Genomic DNA, 15,893 nt, shown 5'->3' on the forward strand with positions numbered 1-15,893 from the left:
ACGAAAGAAGAAAGACAAACAAGACGGGAGAACCCCGGGCGTCGACGCCTGAAAACTTGTGCTTTTCGTCTCCCTTAGCTACTGTTGGTGGTGGACGTGGTGTTCTTCTGTAGTGGTGGTGGTGGTTGTTGTTTTTGCTGTACTGCCGAGGAGCTTCTACTGTTGTGGAGGTGTGGTGCGTGACCGCGACCTGTCTTTGGGCATTTTGCGAGTGCAACTCCGTGGTCAGTTCCTCGCTCAGCTTCTGTAGACGATTCAACGAGACCTAGGCCGCCTTCGGCAATCTGTCTTTCCTATTATAATACTTCGCCTGAACTCACATCTTCGTTTTCTAGCCACTGTGCGCGTTTGTGCCCTCTACAGCGCCCACCACATGACAACCGAGGTCGTTTAGCAGCCGAGCGGCACGTCTTCCCCAAGCGGCGCGGTGTCGACGTCTGGGCGAAATAACGTGAGTGAAAAATTACCAACGAATGCGCGCCCATAAGCGAGGCGCACGACCCACATATAAAACTGGCAGTGCGTAATTCAGTTTTTTCCAACTTTTCTCTTTAACTTTCACTTGTGAGGGCAAAGCGGCGCCCACGGTAGGTCTGACATTTGGTCGTGGAATGAGTGTTGCGTTTTTTTTTCATTAACTTAGGTTTGGGACGAACAGTTCTCTTGAACGCTTACGGTCTGCGCGGAGACAGGCAGGCGTGGGACGGGGTGTGCGCTAATACAGCTGTCACCCGCAGCGTGCCCGATCTGAGCGCGCTTGCGAAACTGATTTATAAAGAGGGGCGACAGTTTTTCTCCCTTAATATTATTCACGGTGCCAGGAGCGAAAAAAAAAAGTTTTAGTTTCGTTAATGATAAGCTCGTGAGTTAAAATTTGGGATTCTTGTTGCCATTGAATAAAACCTTTTACCAGGGGAGTAGCCATATCTTTTTTTTTTTGGGTGGGGGGGGGGGGGGCTTTTGTAATGTTTTATGTATGCTCGTGTGTGCGTTTGTATCTGTGCTTGTATATAATATATACGCAAGCAAATTCGAAACATTTCAGGGGGCGAGATTATATTGTAATAGTGATATCAATTTCCGCTGCTCTTGATGATGCGACAATTTGACATGCTTTGGCAGCTGGTGTTTGAATATACCACTTAACCGTAGTAGACGGACGCGTCACTTTGACGTGTAGCCGACTATACATACCGTATTGATTACGTCTTCACTCTCGCTGCAAGCAGTGATGGTGAATCAATATCAGCCCGTTGTGAATGACGATTAGCGTCGTTTCAAGATAACATACGGCACATTAGGTCTTTAAACTGTATTGAAGTACAAAAGCGCCAGCATAACATTGAAGCGCCGATGGCGCTGATGTAAAAACGAGTTTGTTCTCTTACGCGCAAGGTGCAAGAGAACAGACTAGCTAATTCAGAGAGAGTCACGAAAAGGTCACGCTTCTCGATATTAGATTTTTGGCAAGCACAACCGGACCGGAAGTTCACTATTCGATGGCACTTCCGGTACTTCCGGTAAAGCGGCCTTCAGCATGTGTACACTGTTAGTAGATATCTCTTAGCTTTACTTAATTCTCAGTGACGTAACATGCGGTAAGTCATAGAGAGTTTACACCTATATGAGGAATCAGAGAGCGAGCATCTTGAGCTAGTCGGAGCCACATCTAATGGAACTTGCAGCAATGACACGTAGATGACCCAGCACCCATGCCTCATGTCTTCGTCCAAAGAAAGCCTTAGTGCTGGCTCTGATATGCACTTCAAGCGGATTGGCAGTGACTGAAGGGGCATTGCATAGTACTGCACTGCTGGGGAATATGTCCTGGTTGTACGCCCGAAGTAAATATGGACTGCACTTTAGTATATTATCCAGTCGATGCCCCCTTCTATCGTTTATGCTCACCGGCTTTTGCCAGGGAAGAATGGCAAAACGAAGAAACTTCGTTATTCCTTCAATAATATTCCTTTATTAAAGTGCTTCGGGTTCTCAAGAAGCAAACATGCCTTGCGGGCATGCGCGCTCACAGAAGGTTGATGTTCGTTACTTCTGCCTGTTCTTTAGTTTATACACCTCCATTATCAACAGGGTAGGTTCAGAACGAATTTTTTGATGGTTTGAAAATAATGGCCATTATAAATTTGTTATTTTTGCTGTGTTATCAGATACGAAGTAATAAAATTGAAGAATAAATTGCGCGGTCTGCAGCAGTCGGAGGTTACTTTTTTTTTTTCATTTTCTCGTTTCACTACATTGTTAGCGACGTCCCGTTCAATTCGGGCACCTACTCGCAAGCGCAGCCGGAGCCGCCTAATATGGAAGTCTCATTTCGTTAATTGACTAGCGTTGCACAAGTGTCTTCGCTGCAGTTCAAAGACGCAGTGATGCAATGCGCTGGGGTCACAGTTTTCTTCGGTACGTAATGAGATTCCCTTTGTTCGGCTACTCAGTCCATAGGCGCAAGTAGACTTTTCAAGGCAAAAGCCTTACACGTCTCATCAAACGCGAAGTTAGACCGTCGGCGAAGTCGACGAAGAGTGATGCAAAAAAATATATATATTGCTGCATGTTGTTAGGCACCTACCGAAGTCTTCCTCCGCTTCCTGCTCTTATGAATTCAGCCACGCCAACTGACAAGCCAAACGCGCTAAGCTAAACGCGCCATGCAACACTGGATGCACGTGTCACCACATCACGCGCTGGACAAGGAACGCTGGCGGTTTTACGAGGAGCAGCTCGAGGCGAGACGCAAGAGAAGTTGACGAGGTTTTGACTAGTGAGCTCACAACCTTTGTGTATTTAGTTGACGGGCACAAGTTCGCCATTAATAAATAGCTGTTTTAGATTCCGGCACTGTATTTGTTCGCTACAATATCGTCACGTCATTACGTCACCGCATTCATGTCATGATGAAGTCACAGATGACCGCAATTCGTGACGCCGTCGCTACGACTACACGTGATGATGTCAGCGAGTGGCATCGTAGCTTGATCTGATCATGGTGATACGATCACGGAGGCTATGCAATTAGACGGGTGCGGTGACTTCGGTCTTGGAGGCTGTGCAAAACCCCCTTAGGTGCAGGAAGTTTTCGAAGGGAGGCGGGCCAGGATAATAAGTACAGCGTCTGTCGAAAGTTCCCAGACCATTGCTGTTTGCATGCGTATGACAGTGTGGTCAGGGAACCTTTGATGGATCCTGTACATCAACAGGGAATGGGAAAAGAACATAGATTTCGCCTTTGTGTCGTCTTAAGTGGATGCATAAGAGACCCTTCGACTTTTTTTGGAGGGATGGAGGAGACGTTCTGCCATTTCTATTGTATGTCCGCCAGAGTGTGTTTCTATGTGTGCGTGTATTTTGCACGTGTAAATACATCCACAATTGAAAGATATGGGAGAGCTTACACTACCCACATTTCTGGCCACGCCAGTGATTCGGAATTGCGTAAGACGGGCCTACTCAGGCCTCCTGTCTGTCAGAATGGTGCCGGCATGGTTGTTCCGTGCGTGGTCCATTGCAAGTACATCGCGACAACCACAACGCGCTCAATGTACGTATTATATATTGCCGTATATGTTCACTCGAGTCGTGTTGTAAGCGGCTGCAGTACTCGGCCTGCGTGAGTGTCGTAAGAGCATCACCCGCATTACTGCGATGCATGCTGGAGCATTGGCCCGGGCCTCAGTCGCACATTGCGACCCGAAGCTCAGTGTACGTCAGTTGCGACACATTGCGACGAGAACGCGGTTGGAGGACGTTCCAAATATAGACGGTGGCTGCGTACGGGTGTCCCAGTAAAGTAGAGAGGGGGGCTAGTTGGAACTTAGATGCATTCTTGAAAGCGTTTCACCTCGCGACACATTGTCGGGCGTGTGGATGTTGACCATTCTACGATAACATTGCCATAATGCACAAAGGTAGAGATAAAAGAGCGTGGGAACTCGCGAAAGCGTATATACTTCATTCAAGATGCGAGAGAAGATTGCGTATCCGAGCCGTCTGTCCACCTTTTAGATTGTGAACTACGTAAGTTGTGCGACTTCTTCGATTGCAGGGTAATTTCTGCGCATGCATTGTTGGTTTTCAAGGTGGGTGAAATTTTCTTCATTAAACTTCAATTCTTACACAGCGCTTGTCTGTGTTCTCTTCTTTGCGCTTAATCTCGTTCACACTGAAATGTTTTCAAGGGTGTCCCAGCTATCGATTATTAAAAAAAAGAGCGAGTATGTTTAGTATGGGAAATCTAGTGCCCAGTTCACTGGTGATCCCACTGAAGTAATCACCAAAAATTCTGCCTTTTTAATGGAACTTATCGATAAGGGCGCAGTTTACGGATTCGTAGATAGCAAACTGGACGCATATGCTCCACTGAGACACCATATGTGCCATACAGCTCCTTGCATAGCGTAGCCATGCGTAATATAGTATAGCGAGAGTTATCGGCAAGGAGGCGAAGGTGAGAGAGAAGTAATAAAAGAAGGGGGAGGGTAAATTATGGTATCACCCTGTATAGTATAGATTATGAAGGTAATGGCGCAGGGAAGTAAACGCGAGAAGGAAGGATTATGGGGTGAGGAAGAGAGAAAGCAGGAGGTGAGAGGTTAAATGATAGCATAACCGTGTACTGTACAGCCTAGCAAGAGGGAGGGCAAATAGAAGTGAGGCTGAGGAGGACTGATGTTAGGGTGAGGAGGAGAAAAGAGCAGATAAGGCAATATGTGAAGAGATAAATAAAGGCGAAAGAAAAAAAAAACATCGACGTGTAGGGAGGACTCAATTTACGTTCACTTTCAATTTCACGGTTTTCGCAGGCACAAAACAAGGCTGAAGTTTTTCGAAAATTACAATAAACTTTTTAGCTCGGCTAATACAGACGTAGTTATCAAATGATGAATGGTGCATACATGTAGGCGTGTTCAAGGGATATCCGACAACGATCACTGCGTACGAAGACGGAGCTATGCTTATACTTTATAATAGGTGATTGCTCCATAACCCGTCAAATTCGCGTGGCATAATTCCAAGGCACTCAGTATTTCATTCCAACTATATAAGAAAACGAAAGAAAGCTTTTAGTGCAAGTTTTAGTAATTGAAGTTACTGACTCTGCTACTAATTGTCTAATCAATCTGCCACCAGTCAGCTTCAGTACTTACATAAAATAAATGCACAAATAGAAATGCGGGCACAATTTATATTTTTTTGGTCATACTTGTTTCGACCGCAGAAGAAAAAAAAACTTTTCCTGTTGGTCCTGGAAAGCGTCAGTTTTAACAACCGTCGAACATGGAAGTGTATCCGGGAAAGTTATACTCTGCAGCAATACGTAAGTTAATGAAGTTAAATGACTGCCAGTTGTCGACTCAGGAGGTCTGCATGAATGTGCAGACTAAATGTCAAGCCATTTGATGAAACAAGCGTTTTGTGACGTGCCATTGAAGCTGGAGTGTACATTTGGACAAACCACACCGTGACAGACGGAGATATATAATATTGACCCATACTAAACCTCAGCACACCAGCGTCATTTCTGTCCCAGCTCCATCAAAACGCACCGGCCGCCACCGGGAATCGACAGGGTGCTTTCGTACGAAGCAGCGTCGCGTTTTACGCAATAAGCTATCACGGCAGTTGCTTTCGTCGACATAGTCGATATTACGTACCCCACGTCATGGGCGCCACCACCTCGGGCTGTTAAAAGGACGTTTCCCTAGTTTTTCCGCTTGGCGACGAGGATTAACAAGGTCATAAAACGTCAAGTGCAGTAATCCAGCCGATACCATGCATACGCGTCCACTGTCGCGCTATTCGTTTCGGTTTCGTTGATAAATGATGAAAGCAGCAATGCTAAATCCAAGTGTGGCGGAACTGAAGCCACTGCATAAAGCTGTCTGCAGTTTACATTAGCAAACAAGTAAATACCTTTAGTCGTCCAAAACTCCACCGCTTTTGAGAGATGATAGCATAAAGAATTCTAACTGTGAAGCTGTTTACCAAATTGTTCCTTGTTCAACAAAAAAAAATTTGTTAAACAACAAACAAACTTCGTTCGCCTCGTACAATAAAAAGTTATCATCATCATAAATGAGTATGTGCCCTCGAAATCGGGTAGATACCACTAGTCACGACTGGTTCGCTTAAAAAGTCACAGCTTTGCCGCAAAGGCGAATCAATGAAGGGGATAGCAACGAATTGCAAGGTCACGTGCAGAATGCCGAGAAGATCGAAACGTGCCCCACGTTTCTCACGCACAAACGACGCACGAAATGTACTCACTGGTACAGAAGAACACGAATAAGTGTTTCAGTTGTTAGTTCTCTGTGTCCCAAAAGCACGCCCTTTTCGCAAACGAAGACTGTGCAACGGTTGCAGTAACCTTTGCGCGCCCGGTAACTGCAACAGAATCGTTCCACTTAAGTTCCAAGGCCAGCCAAGACGTACGGTCTCCTCACCGCGAAATAAGGGTGCGCGAGTGAGCGTCTACCCTTTCCTCTCCGCGAGGCAAAGTACGCGTGGGAGATGAGAGCGCGAACCACGGAGTCGTGACGATGTGACGACGCACGCTCACTGCGTCTTCTTGCTGGTAATGCTGAAAACACGATAGTCCCCCTCCCCCCCCCCCCCCCCGAGAGGTCCGTCCCCAGCGGTAAGTGGTAGATATAAATAGCTTGCCGTTTGAACGTTGAAGGAGGTGCTCCCATGTGGCTCAGTGGTTAACAGCTCGCACTCACGATTCAGAAGTCCCAAGTTCGCTTCCGCGTGCCGGTGTCTTGTTCTGGATCATTTTAGCGGTGAAGCTCCTTATGACATTACCCATTCGTGCCGTGATCGTTTATAACCACCAGTGGCGCATACCCTGTTGTAACCACCATGGGGTATGTGCCACAGCGAATATACTTTTAGGTTCGAAGCTCCTTAAAGGGGCCCTGCAGCACTTTTTGAGCATGGTCAGAAAACGCTGCCGTTTGGTAGTAGAGGCTTTTGACAACACGCGAGCCAAATAGTACAGTGCAGCAAGCGACCTGAAATTCACAAAAATACGATCAAAGTCGGCTGAAAATTCCTTTATTTTCTGTGGACAAATTGCGGAATATACCCAAAAGTCAAACGTAGCAAGCGCATCTATTACCCGTTGGCTGATTTGAACAAGCCGCACTCGCTGGTAACAGAGATCGCCGCCGGAGGCGGCTACTTGTCCACCCATGCGCGCGCGATCACACTGAAAAGCCGCGCATTTGAAAAAAAAAAAAAGGTGCTCAAGGTCACGACGCGCCCGTAACGTTTTTCTCTGCCCTGCCATCCCTCCCTGCTAAGCTTCCAGCGCTTTCGTCGGGACGAGAAAATACAGAATGCAATTGCAGCATCCGACAAACGTTTGTAACTTCACTCGCACTGGACGGATTCCTAAAACTTTTGCGGCGTTGAATTTGTGACGCAATAAGCTCTTCCAGTGATTTAATTCCATAGGTACTTGAAGAAGTGTTTCAGTGCCCCTTTAAGCCGTCACTCGTGTGTTCTCGTTGTAGGTAGTCACCTCTTGTTTACTTCTTGGAATACCGAAGCTTCCTAAGCCGTGGGTCGTGTTTACTCGATATATGTAGCAGGTAGCCACCTCTAGTTTAGTTTCTAAAATGTCTCCTAGATGTCGGCACTAGTATATAATCAATATAGGATGAAAAGATGCGAGATGGTGGTACCTGAAATGTTCACTCGACGGACGAATATACAGACAGACAGACGGACAGACAGACGGGCAGACGTACGCATGTACAGATCGACCCACGGTTGGACGGACGAATAGATGCACGAAAGAATGGATGGACGGACGCTTCGCCCCACTCATTACATTCAGTCCATGGATATGCTCTAATTTTTTCTCTTTCTTGCTTTTACACATATATAGAAACGCATACATATACGGTGAGTGATGGCGACGCCGATGTCAACGTCGACGCTGACGCCAGCGGCAAAATCCAGCCGAGAGTGTCTATATAATAGCTATCTCAATAAAATGAAGGCGGCGACAGTTAGCGAACTGATGACGGGAAGGCGAAAACCCATGTACGTACAGCGAGAGATCATTGGGGAACGAAAAAAAGCAGCGGCTGCATGCAAGAAGACTCCGAAGCAACTGAACGTCTACGGCAACAACGGCGGTCTGTGAATGCCCGTGGTTTGACTCAAACCTCAACGGAGAAACAATTTAGCGTCACTTAGATAAAGCGTATTAACAACCTAGAAGCGGCCAATAGAAACAACCAAATCGGACTCTAGAATCGCCCAGCATTGCTCTGTCAAGGCTTGCACGGCTCAGTGGGAGCTTGGCATTTTTTTCTTTGCACTCCGTATTCCGTATGCCATGTATGTGTATACCCCTTAACGATACGATGGTTTGAGTTCTCAAAACACTGTCGCTTTGCGCATTAACGTTGTGACATAGAACGCAAGCACTCACTAAATTTGTTCGAGCAAGCTTTCAAGAGCAGGCTTTCAAGCAAACAGCGCTCTTAATGTAAGAGCGTATAGTTTTCTACGGTAAACCCTTCCCGCCTACATAGTGCCCTGAAAGATAATCGGAGAAGACAGATAAAGACTTTCGAAGAATTCGGAGAAGGAAAGAAGTAAGCGAGAAAGAGAAATGCATTAAGCGCTTAGAGGGAGTCCACTCATCACCTGTCAACCGTTCAGGCTTTTATCTCTCGTACTACTCGGATCATCAGAACAGGAGGGGCCAAAGAAAAGCTTAGCGCCGCCATCTATTGATAATATTTCATCACCTTCTCGTTGCAAAATGGGAATGGATTGATTGATATGTGGGGTTTAACGTCCCAAAACCACTATATGATTATGAGAGACGCCGTAGTGTAGGGCTCCGGAAATTTAGACCACCTGGGGTTTTTTAACGTGCACCCAAATCTGAGCACACGGGCCTACAACATTTCCGCCTCCATCGGAAATGCAGCCGCCACAGCCGGGATTTGATCCCGCGACCTGCGGGTCAGCAGCCGAGTACCTTAGCCACTAGACCACCATGGCGGGGCTGGGCTCATAGCATGAGTGTTTTATATTCGCGTCTCCCTCATCTATGAGTAATCGTGACCATCAAAATAAGTTTGTCAATTGATATTTTCATCGTAATCGTCTGTTATCATCATCGTCGGATGCGCTGCCTTATCACACGCAAAGTTTGACCGTCGGCATACCGTGGCGTCGGGGGTGAATGACGCGAAAATAATCATCACATTGACGTCACCATATGACGTCACATAGTACCGATGCTTATGGCGTCATAATTACGTCATCATTGTGACGTCATGTAATCACGGATCCAATACAAAACCATTTGAGGAGGAGAAAGCTTTCGAAGAGTGGCGAGGCAGCATCGACAGATCGGCAAAAAAAAAACAAAAATTGGCAGATCCCACGTATACAGTGGGAATCGATGATATGCGAAGCACGAATGAGGAAGAGTGATAGGTCACTTTAAAATTAGCACAACGTAAAGAGGCGGAGGTAAATTATGCCGTACATGACTTCCATGTCACGATTATTGTGTTTGGACGCATCATTTACCTTTTTCGTCTGTTCACGTCACCTGATACCAGCTTTGGTATATATGAAGCTAGCGAAACGGCCGTGAGCGTGCTATGAGCGTAGCATGTAGTCATGTTTTACATGGAATACATGTCAGTATTATCATGTTTGAACAAGTCATTTACATTCATCGTCCATTCACGTCACGTAATACTAAATTTGGTATATGTGGAACTAGCAAAACGGCCGCGAGAATGCTAGGAGCGTAGGATGTAGTCATGTTTTACATGAAACGCATATTATGAATATCAGGTTTGCACATGTCATTTACCTTCGTCGTCCATTCACTTTCCGTGATACCAAATTTGGTACATGTGGAGATAGCGCAACGGTGGCGAGCACGTCATGAAGGGCCCAATATACTCCGACGCAACGTTGACGCACACGCAGGCTGGGCGCAGCGACGTTACGCTAGCAAAATGCGAGCACACTAAAGTGTGGCGACTGGCGCGAAATCCAACTTGCTGCATTTCGTGCCGACGACGTTGCTTAGCACCGTGTTTGCCTCTCTTCGTGACGGAGGGACGCCATGTGCGCCGAAACGCGCATGCGTCAAAGCAACGCAACGCGGCGCGCGCCAAGAGAGGCCCGGGAGGAGTTCCTGCTCGGCTGCTCCACCCGTGACGCTCAGCGCTCCCTGCTGGCCCGCGCCCGAGCAGCGATGACCTGCAGTGGACTTCTGGAATAAGGAGACCACCCAAGTGCATTTGTAGTGCAACTCTCTGTGCTTTTCTTAATGAATGTTTTCCACCACCACCACCTGTGAGTATATTGCATGCGGATCCACAATGAAGGTCAGTGGACAGATACAGATTCTCTACTAGGGGGATATCGGCACCTGGCGTGGCATCGCCGGCGTGATGCGATAAAACGAATGCCGGCGCACACGCGTGCTTGCTCACGTTGAAGTGTATTGGCGCCTTGAGTGTCGCCTGTATAAATGTTCTTACATGACACGCATCTCATGATTATCATGTTTGCACCAGTCACATACCTTTGTCATCCATTCACCTGCCGTAATACCAAATTTTGGCATATGTGAAGGTAGCGAAACGACCGCGAGCGCATCATGAGTGTGGGACGTAGTCATGCCCTTACATGACACGCATGTCATGATCATCATGTTTGGACGTGTAATTTACCTATGTCGTCCATTCGCGTCACTTAATACCGAATTGGGTACATATAAAGCTAGCGAAACGGCCGCAAGCGCATCATGAGCGTAGAATGTAGTCATGTTTTTACATGGCACGCATCTGGTGATTATCATGTTTGCATCAGTCATATACCTTCGTCATTCATTCACGTCCCGTAATACTAGATTCGATATATGCAAAGCTAGCGAAATGGCCGCGAGCACATCTGTAGTGTGGTATGTAGTCATGTTGTTACATGGCACACATGTAATGATTTTGATGTTAGGGTTTGTCGCTTGTGTTCGCCATGCATTAATCTAGTACCATACCTGTTTTGCAACATATCATGTGCATTAGGTCAATGCAAGAGCAGCAAGACCATGAAATGTAAATCATGACATTTATGACTACATGTCATGACTTTCACGTTATGACTAGTCAAATGTGTTGTCAATACAGTTATGTTATGCCATACCAAGTTTGGTATCGATACCATTATCCAAACGGCCAGGAAAGCCAAAAGCCCTAGGTGGCTAGATAGATAGATAGATAGATAGATAGATAGATAGATAGATAGATAGATAGATAGATAGAGAGATAGATAGATAGATAGATAGATAGATAGATAGATAGATAGATAGACAGACAGACAGACAGACAGACAGACAGACAGACAGACAGACAGACAGACAGGTAGATAGATAGATAGATACATAGATAGATAGATAGATAGATAGATAGATAGATAGATAGATAGGTAGATAGATAGATAGATAGATAGATAGATAGATATGCTCAATGTCGCCGAAGTTCGCTAAGAAATGCTTTGCATTAAAAAAAAGTGATGGCTTTCACATTGGAATCGTTTTAAGTTAACGTGAAAGAGACTGCGAGTTATTTTGATGCCGACTTCCGGGGTCGAATGGAAGGCTTTACAACGGCGACGTCGCAGAAACGCTTTGAAACGCTTTGCAAAAATGGGATTATATTCTTGTGCAATTAGGTTCTATGATGAATACTGAAGAAAAAAAAACAGACAATCAATGTTACAGTCATTGAAAAAGTTATACTTGATGTTTGACTTACTGGAATATTGCTAGCAAGCCCAATCATTGGTGGTTGGCTCGTATTTCAAATGTCCCGTAAAGGGAGAGGGGGTGCTTGGTAAGGTTAGGGGCCTTTCTCCGGATTTTGGCACACTTCAACTGACGCTACTGGTCCGATGCATTATTTAAGTTGTTCCACATTTGAGCGTAACTGCCTGATAAAAAATTGCTGCGCAGTTTATGAAAGTGAGTAATATTGAGTTCCAAAAAACTTCACGAGATCCGGCACAATTCGTTATGACGCTAATAGTGTAGTAATGTAGTGAACCGGCCATACTGAAATAGATGTTCACAGTCTGAGCAAAAATATGTATACGCGTTAATAATAGACATTTAGTTAGCAGTCTACGTTTATATGCGAGCATCATTCTTTAAGGACGAGTCTGGAATGTGTCCGCAAACTGCATAGGAATCGGACAGAGCGCGCGCACTCATTTATTAATTTTTTTCTTTTTTTCTTGCACGCGTCGTTACGAAGAGAAAGCCACATTAGTATGTTTACGATTGTTCACTCTATTGATCAGCGACGCAACGCTCTACACGAAAAAAATACAAGCGTCGATATCGACACGAACGGATTCGACGTATTTGTTCCTGTTTACTCCCACGATTCATTTCGCCGGTCTCCTCCATTCATTGGTCGGTCGTGTCCTTGGGCAATAAGGCTGACGACTCGAGCAGCGAACGGTGGTCGTTCTGTATATAGCCTATACGTGTCACTGGCTGCAGCCGGCGGCGTGTAATGCCGAGAAGCGATGGCAGGAAAAGACGTATTGCGCGACGCGCCGCAGCGAATGAGAGCACTGATGACTCGCAATCCCGGTCGAAGTCGTCAAGGAATTGGATTCGGAAACATACGTCTCTGGCTGCCTGATCGAAAACCGCTCATCGTAGTCAGCGTAGCGTCGATGCTACGCCAACGCTAAGGACTTCGCACCGGGTGGATAGATGGTACATGGATCGAAGAATAAAGTATCGCCGATAAAAGAGATGGCATCTGCTTACGAAAGGGTGGGGATGCAGCCATGAGTTCGCGTGCCATTGATCGCGTATTGAACAACAACAACAACAACAACAACAACAACAACAACAACAACAACAACAACAACAACAACAACAACAACAACAACAACAACAACAACAACAAAGCACGCAAAATGGCGAGGCACAACGGAAACGGGACGGCCACTGAGCATCATCAATATCGTCTTATCGTATACGCGCATACATGAAGCAGAGAGTCTTCCAGGCGGGGCATTTGTCGGACGCTAACGAGCTTGCGGGAACAATTAGGCCAATTGCGATGGATCGCGCATGGGTGTATCGATCGACAGGGGGTTGATTACCGTGGGGAGAGATTTTTTCGAAATAAGCATCGATCCAAAGATGATCCCTCAGAGCGGAACTCGAATTCCGAATGAGAAGTTGCGAGAAGGAGTAGTGCGGGCCTCAGCTGTCCTCCCTCTTCTTGCCTTAAACACCAAAACGCGTAGTTTGTCTACCTTCCAAGCTGCGCTGAGACGACGAAGAGTATTTACGAGAGTGGTACGTATTCAGAAACGGTCCTTGAATTTACCTTGACTTGCCGCAGCCTACAATGCAGCACAAACGCGTCTCAAACGCGGTGTGTTTAGTCAGTGCTAACGCATGAAGCGCAAACGCGTTCGAAACGCGCTGCATTGAAGGCGATGACAAGTCAAGTTCAAGACAAAAAAAAAAAAAAAAAGGCAGCGTATCCACGGAGTGAATGATGGAGAGTGGGGCGAAGCATTCGTCCGTCCATTCGTTCTTGCTTACGTCCGTCCATGCGTCCGTCTGTGTGACCGTCAATGCGTCCATCCGCCCGTCCGTGCGTGCGTCTGTTCGTGCGTCCGTCCCTGCGTTCGTCCATGCATCCGCCCCTGCGTCCGTTCATGCGTCCATTCATGAATCTGTCTGTGTGGCCGTTTGTCCATCTATTCAACACTCCAAGTACCACCATCTCGCATCTTTTCATCATATATTCCGCATATAAAAGCACAGCCATCCAGCAGGAATTCCAAGGACTAAACGAGAGGTGTCACACGCACACTTTCTTACGGCTTGCGCTTCGGGTCCACTTCCGACCTTTAACCACCTCGAGTTCATGGTATATACTAGTTCACTGTATTCATGGCACTGTGGCCGAACGCTCGCTAAACCTTTCGGAAACCAAGGAGGTCACGCCCAGCGAGTATGACGTAGCAAACTTTTTCAGTCAGATAGTGCTCAATGTACATGCTAATGGCTGCTAATGGGAAATGAGAGGCGGAGAATTCAGCTTTTACTTTCTTACGGCTTGCGCTTCGTATCTACTTCCCATTTTTAACCTCCTCGAGTTCATTCATGGTATATACAAGTTCATTGTATTCATGGCACTGCGGCTCAACGCTCACTAAACCTTTCTAAAGGTAAGGAGGTAACACCCAGCGAGTATAACGTAGCAACCCTTTCTTGTCAGATAGTGCTCAATGTACATGCCAATGGCTGCTAATGGTGATTGCTGCCTGCGCGTTAACTAAAAGCAGAATGCTCCTGTCTCTCATTCCCCATTAGCAGCCATTGAAATTTACATTGAGCATTATTTTTTATTGTTCAACAACGCACAGAAGAAGTCTCTCACCGGCACCGCCTTGGAGGTCAAAATGTTATACTTGTTACATACTACGGAGCACGAACGGGTGCCGCTATAAGGAGTTTCGCCCCTAAAATTGGCAGCGTATCCACGGAGTGAATGATGGAGAGTGGGGCGAAGCATTCATCCGTCCATTTGTTCTTGCTTCCGTCCGTCCATGCGTCCGTCTGTGTGACCGTCAGTGCTTCCATCTGTCCGTCCCTGCGTTCGTCTATGCATCCGCCCCTGCGTCCGTTCATGCGTCCATCCATGCATCTGTCTGTGTGTCCGTTCGTTCATATATTCAACACTCCAAGTACCACCATCTCGCATCTTTTCATCATATATTTTCCATATAGAAGCACCCCCATTCAGCGGACATTCGAAGGACTACACGAGAGGCGGCACACGCACACTTTTTTACGGCTTGCACTTCGGGTGTACTTCCCACCTTTAACCACCTCGAGTTCATTGTATATACTAGTTCACTGTATTCATGGCACTGCGGCCCAACGCTCGCTAAACCTTTCTAAAACCAAGGAGGTTGCGCCCAGCGAGTATACCGTAGCAACCTTTTCCTCTCAGATAGTGCTCAATGTACATGCCAATGGCTGCTAATGGAAAACGAGAGACAGGAGCATTCGGCTTTTACTTTCTTACTGCTTGCACTTCGTATCTACTTCCCACCTTTAACCACCACGAATTGCAACTCATGATTACGGAGTTAAACAAGGAGAGCAGAAAGATGTGTCTTGAAATTAATCTGCAGAAAACGAAATTAGTGCACAACAACCTCGGAAAAGAGCAGCGCTTCAAGATAAGTAATAGTGCACTTCAAGTTCTAGAAGAATATGTCTACTTAGGGCAGGTAATAACCGCGAAGCCGAAGCACGAGATTGAAGTAACTAGAAGAATAAGAATGGGGTGGAGCACATTTGGCAAGCACTCTCAAATTATGACAGGTAAATTGCCCCTATCCCTCAAAAGGAAGGTATATAACATTTGTATCTTGCCTTTACTTAGCTACGGAGCAGAAATTTGGAGACTTACGAAGAGAGTTCAGCTTAAATTGAGGACGACGCAGCGAGCAATGGAAAGAAAAATGGTAGGTGTAACCTTAAGAGACACGAAGAGAGCAGAGTGGATTAGGGAACAAACGGGGGTTAAGGATATCATAGTTGAAATCAAGAAGAGGAAATGGACATGAGCCGGGCATGTAGCGCGTAGGCAGGATAACCGCTGATCATTAAAGGTAACTTACTGGATTCCCAGAGAAGGCAAGCCAGGAGACAGAAGGTTAGGTGAGCAGATGACATTAAGAAGCTTGCGGGTATAAATTGGCAGCAGCAAGCACAGGACCGAGTTAAGTGGCGGAACATGGGAGAGGCCTTTGTCCTGCAGTGGACGTAGTCAGGCTGT

General features: G+C 46.3%; 1 protein-coding gene across 1 annotated transcript in view; it reads left to right on the plus strand.

The window, feature by feature from the left end:
• The first annotated feature begins 323 nt into the window (after nt 1-323).
• The window catches only part of LOC119169665 (vesicular glutamate transporter 3), a 230,896-nt gene continuing 215,326 nt past the window's right edge, over nt 324-15,893 (plus strand). The window contains exon 1 of the mRNA XM_075887091.1: nt 324-451. The gene's annotated coding sequence lies outside the window, so the exon portion shown is untranslated. The remainder of the gene's footprint in view (nt 452-15,893) is intronic.

Source organism: Rhipicephalus microplus, chromosome 2 (assembly GCF_043290135.1).
Source record: "Rhipicephalus microplus isolate Deutch F79 chromosome 2, USDA_Rmic, whole genome shotgun sequence".
Taxonomy (NCBI): Eukaryota; Metazoa; Arthropoda; class Arachnida; order Ixodida; family Ixodidae; genus Rhipicephalus; species Rhipicephalus microplus.